Raw genomic sequence first — 6,235 nt, 5'->3', positions numbered from 1 at the left:
AATATACAGGGGTACAGGTAACATACAGGGGTACAGGTAATATACAGGGGTACAGGTAATATACAGGGGTACAGGTAACATACAGGGGTATAGGTAACATACAGGGGTACAGGTAATATACAGGGGTACAGGTAATATACGGGGGTACAGGTACTATACAGGGGTACAGGTAATATACAGGGGTACAGGTACTATACAGGGGTACAGGTAATATACAGGGGTACAGGTAATATACAGGGGTACAGGTACTCCTAGAATGAGATCCTAATAGGTTGGACTTGATGGACTAATGTCTTTATTCAACCTCAAATACTATGTAACTATGTAACTATGCCCCGCGCTCGTGGTGACGTCATCGCGCACGCGCGCGGTGACGTCATGCACATGCGCAGTGACGTCTCGGCGGGGTGACACTCGGTTACCGTTCCGGGTGTCACCCAGCCTCGGGACGCCTCTGATCTTCCGGTTCTCTCTGCCTGTGCTGCACTCTTAACGGTGACATTGTTCCCAGCTATCTCCGAGGACTACAGAATCCTTCCCCCTTACATCATAGAGAAGAGGAAAATGTGTTCTGCAGTCCTGTTCTAGAGTGGCAACGCTCCTCCTCCATAGATACGGTGAGTGGGTGTTGTCACCCGAAGAGAGGAAGTGTGTAACTGGCAGGCTCACCAGGTGAACATAAAGGAAAAAAGCCTGAAAACGAATGCATTTCCATTATTTGGTACTACCTACCGAGTGCTGGTGATTCCTATCTTCTGCCATTTGATGGGCACGGCGCCATCCGCGATTATCATTGCGAGCAGCGCCATTCATGATTTAGGCCAGGGACGCTGTAAGGAGTGCAGAGGGACTTTCTGTTCTTCTATGAAAACGAATGCAGACGCCACCAGAGGCGTCCCGAGGCGGGGGTGACACCCCGGCAGTTACGTTTATGGTATGTCACGTCATCGCAAACGCGCGTGACGTCATCGTACATGTTCGTGATGACGTCACACACGGCACCGCTGTTACCTGCCGGCTGCCATCTTGGTGATGGACGCCGGCAGAGAGAGGAGGGGATGTCACTTGGCGGGATAAGGTATGCCGCCAGGTCCCCTCCTCTCTCTCTCTCGAGCAACTGTCGGGCTCTCGGTCCTTGACCGAGCGCCTGACTTTTCAGAAGGGGTGTGACACCAAAATGACTGTCAGTCATTTTGGTGTCACCCCTCCAATGGTGTCACCCAGGTAAAGCCGCACCTCCCGCACCGCCCTTGTGACGCCACTGGACATCACATCTGTGGACGGGCAAGCTGCAATATAGGACCTTTTTCTTCTTGGCTTTAGATAAGGTTTATTAGCTTAACTTATCTCTTGCTGGGATGGATAAGAGCGAAAAAAAACTACACATTATACAACCTAGGTTGTGCAGGGTTTTTTTGAGGGTACTCATATAGTTGTAATTCGTACAATTTTGTTGATGTTCATATAAAAGATTTATTGCATAATTATAAATATTAAAAACAATGCTCATATATATATACATGATTCTTATAACCCTAAAATTATTACTTCTTTTCACATTTCATAATATTTTATATATAATTCATATTTCACTATGTATATTCATAATTCCTTGATTTTCATATGCAGTGTTGTATTGCTTTGTTAGTCCCCTACGCGTTACGCTCGTAGGCTTCTTCAGGGGGATCGGTATAAATCTATTTGTAAATAAATGATACATTGTTCATCAACATGTTTATATGCCATTTCATAATACATTTGTAAAATCATATTTTCCAGTTTTAGATGTTTCCATTCAGCTATATACATTTATTTTTAGTATGATTGAATTGTACAGCCACTTACCTAGGGGTCAAGTATCATGGAGGGACCTAACACCAGGGGGACAGGAGCAACTCTCATCACCCCCAGAAAGAAACATACGGCGGAGCCACAGACGCACAAAGGGTCCAGGGAAGCTCCAATATCTAAAACATAACCGTGATGATAGATATAATCTGAGTGTTACAGTTTAGTATCCATAGTGATTCATAAGTTTGTGTACCTATATCATAAACTCATCCATTTACCTCTTCGTTCTTATAACCTCAGTTGCACCAATGTGTGACTTAGTTTTATGTGAAATACCCTTTAGTGTCCCATATATAAGTGATTGTTATTCTTTTCAAAAGAGGCGTCAGTAATCTTGGTGTCCCTTTATTTCTTACTGTGTCTAATTATAAAATCACCGACCTTTCACGTTATCATTCCTCCTCATATATTATATACTTAATGTGCCATACAGGTGAAACTCGAATAATTAGAATATCGTGCAAAAGTAATTGCAGTAAGTGCTGCAAAAGGGGCCCAAACCAAGTACTGAGTACATATGCATGCTTGTACTTTTCAGAGGTCCGATATTGTTCTATGTACAATCCTTGTTTTATTGATTGCATGTAATAATCTACTTTTTTGAGGTTGTGGATTTGGGGTTCTTGGGGTTTTCATGAGCTGTAAGCCATAATCATCACAATGATGACAAATCACGGCTTGAACTATCTTGCTTTGCATGTCATGAGTCTCTCTCATATATTAGTTTCACCTTTTAAGTTGCATTAGTGAAATAAATGAACTTTGCACCATATTCTAATTATTCGAGATTCACCTGTATATATAGATCCCATCCAATGCTCTTAGATTACAGTGTATCTCCTCTCTAATCCTCCCCTTTGTTATATTCCTATTCCACTGCAATGTGTGCCAAATAAGAGCGAAAAAAAGACTTTCCTTTCCTGGAGAAAGGAAACTGCTCCAAGCTCTCTTCAGTACTTATTTGTTTGCCTAGTGGCCAAGGGATCTGTTCTCAAGATTTCTGAGCAGAGTTACAATTTGGATGATTTATTTTTTTATCTAATAAGTTATAATTTGATTATTATTATTATTTTAGTTTTGTACATAATACTTCCTGATCGATCGAAAGTTCGAACCTATCGAGTTGTGGGACCGCATTACTTACGGTTTCCTTAGAACTACGAGGTTTGCACACAAAACTCCTTCTGCACGAGCGCCATCCGCGGCATTGCTCTATACACATACAGCACAGCAATAAAGTAATAAAATGAACTAGGATCACACTAATCCAGCACGTTATTATTCTGACTTGCCCCACTCAAGCGGCGCTCATATTGAGTGGGGCACCGGAGATAAATAACGTGCTGGATTACTGTGATCCCACTTCATTTTATTACTTTATTGCTTTGGTGTATGTGTATAGAGCAATGCCGCGGATGGCGCTCGTGCAGAAGGAGTTTCTTGCCCAAAACTCGTAGTTCTAAGGAAACTGGAAGTCATGTGGTCCCACAACTCGATAAGTTTTTACTATCGACAGAACACCGGCTCTTCCCCCGAAATGTGAAACTGGCCGCTGTTCCTGCTTGGCATGCAGCGTTAATGTAGCAATGAGGATATGACTTCCTGTTGAGACCGCATGACTATATCTATTCTTTCCCAACCATACCACAGACGAGCTGGTGACATTGACGCGAGAACACAATGACCCCCGGCCCCGAGGCGAGTATGCGCAGCCAGCACCAGTCTGGACGAGTCTGGGGCCCGTCAACTTGCAGCGTCCCACTCTACACACAGAGCAACAATGTATACAGAAAGATAGGATATCGATCTATCGTACTCATAGGGTTGCCACCTGTCCAGGCTTCACCCGGACAGTCCGGGCTTCGAATGCTGTGTCTGGATTTCATGGAAGCAGAAACCCGGACTACTGACTGAAAATAGTCTCAACTGTTATATTTCCATATGAATAAGCCACAATTAATTATCCCCAAAAAATGTCTGCGCGTCACTAGAGTGTTTGGGTTTTGCTTGAAGAAGGTGGCAACGCTACGTACTCACCTCATACATGGAATTATATTAATGGAAGTGGCACAGAACTATGTGCAAGACCATATCAGTGCGTCTATATTATGCAGGGCAGCCATCAGAAATTTTGGGGCCCCTTACACGGCTTTAGGCCGGGTCCCCCCCACCCGCGCGGCTGGACGCAGGGCTTAGTGACGTGCTAGACGCAGGGCTTAGTGATGTGCTGGACACATGGCTTAGTGACGCGCTGGACACAGGACCCACCTGAGAGTGACCCTGCAGAGCCCACCATAGATGCTGCACAGCCCATCTGAGACTGTCTATGGTGGGCTCTGAAGGGGTCTCAGGTGGGCTGGTCAGGGCTGCATCCCACCCCTCCCTCCTTTCCTTCCTTCCTTCCTAGCTCCTCTTACCTGCACACATGGCCTCGTCTGCCGCCGGACCGGCCAGAAGTGACGTCACTTCCGGCCAGTCCGACATCAGACGAGCAGCGTCGCTGATGGGGCCCTAGCTTGTCTCAAAGCCGCTGGAGCGGCAATGCTGGGGCCCTGCTCTGCTAGGGCCAGGCCTCCGCCTCCTCGCCCTTCACCGTCGGCCGATAGTCATGTAAGGGACCCGGGCAGGCCCCCCAGGCTGCCCGGGCCCCTTACATGAGTATCGGCCGTACCCCCCTGATGGCTGCCCTGATATTATGGTCCCGGATGCCAGGACACTGTTAACCCATCTCACAGTCCTCATTTCATCCACCCACTGGGGGGGGGAGCACATTTAGGGTTGCCACCTGTCTAGGATTCACCCGGACAGTCCGGGTTTCGAATGCTGTGTCCGGGTTTCATGGCAGCTACCCGGACACAAGATGTAAGGCAGACAGGGGCAACCAAAATTAGGATAGGGGCTACTGGCCCCCCACTGAAAATAGTCTCGACTGTGATATTTCCATATGAATGGGTGGCGCTATTTACATATGAATAAGCCGCGACTCATTCTCCCCAAAAAACATTTCCGTGCGTCGCTTGTGAGGTTCGCTGGAAGAAAAGGTGGCAACCCTAGGCACATTCAATTTGTACCCATGTTATAGGTTGGCCCCGCCCAGTTCCTGCTCTTAAATATGAAGGCTTGGCTCGCTCATGGCCCCAATCCTCACAATCAAAGTTTGAATGAATACACATGTGCAGTAACTCAAACAAGGTTGATGCCGGGATCCCGGGACGTCGGCAGGACACACGGTCAAGATGGCGGGACTTTCCTGGCAAATCCAATCCAGTTGGCGTCTATGTCTGTGCTCCGATGGGAATTAAAGGAGGGGACCTTATGAAGGAATGGCATCTCCTATTATTATTATACAGGATTTATATGGCGGCAACAGTGTGCGCAGCGCTGTACAATATAAGGAAGACATTACAATCACAATACAATTCAAAACAAGATGGTAAGGAGGGTCCTGCCCCTGGGGGCTTACAATCTGAAAGGGAGGGGCCAGTGATACATGAGGAGGAAGCTGCGTGGTGGATGAATTGTCTGAGAACGTGATGGTTCAGTTGTTGAGGCGGGATCGGCTTCCCGGGAAGAGATGAGTCTTAAGGGATCGCCTAAAAACAGTCAGAGTGGGAGATAGACAGACAGGTTGGGGTAGAGAGTTCCATAGGATGGGAGAGGCTCTAGAGAAGTCCTGGAGGCGAGTATGGGAGGAGGTGACGAGGGAGCTGGAAAGCAGGAGGTCTAGGGAAGAGCGGAGGGGACGGTTAGGGTGATACTTTCAGACAAGGTTGGAGATATAGACGGGGGCGGAGTTGTGGATGGCTTTGTAAGTAGTTGTTAATATTTTGCATTTTATCCTCTGGGTGATTGGAAGCCCTCAAAGACCCTCAAAGTTTTCTCTTACAAATACAGTGGAAGTTCACGGCTCTTTAAGTCTGCTTCTGTGATTTTGATTGGTGGATCCACCTACACTCCTAAACTCTGCTTGCCGGAAGCTTCTGTCCCAATCTCCTTCCTTTCTTCCAAACCAAAGAAATGGGCTTTGCCTGTTCCAGTGCCGCATGCCTCCCCGCCGATACCGCCGGATACCGGAACTCACATTGTGTGACGCGGATTCCGCTGATTCTATTTTTGTATCTTTTTATTGATATTGTACATAAGACAATCAATAAGAGCCATTGTGCTATTGTGTCCACTGGTCGCCGGCTCCTTATAGACAACCCGAATACGTTGCGCCATCGCCGGGTCTCCTCTGTCAGCGTTTTTGTAAAATGATATCGATTTGTCCGGCTAGAAATAATTGTATCTAAGTTCACTTTCTCCCGACCCGGTGCATGTTTGTTGTCGGTTCTCTTCACATTCTTTCTCCCTCTTATCTTCTCACCTTCATTTCTGGACGGTT

This window comes from Nanorana parkeri, unplaced genomic scaffold (assembly GCF_000935625.1).
Source record: "Nanorana parkeri isolate BGI_ZX_2015 unplaced genomic scaffold, ASM93562v1 scaffold371, whole genome shotgun sequence".
Taxonomy (NCBI): domain Eukaryota; kingdom Metazoa; phylum Chordata; class Amphibia; order Anura; family Dicroglossidae; genus Nanorana; species Nanorana parkeri.
Note: the sequence above shows the minus strand (reverse complement) of the source record.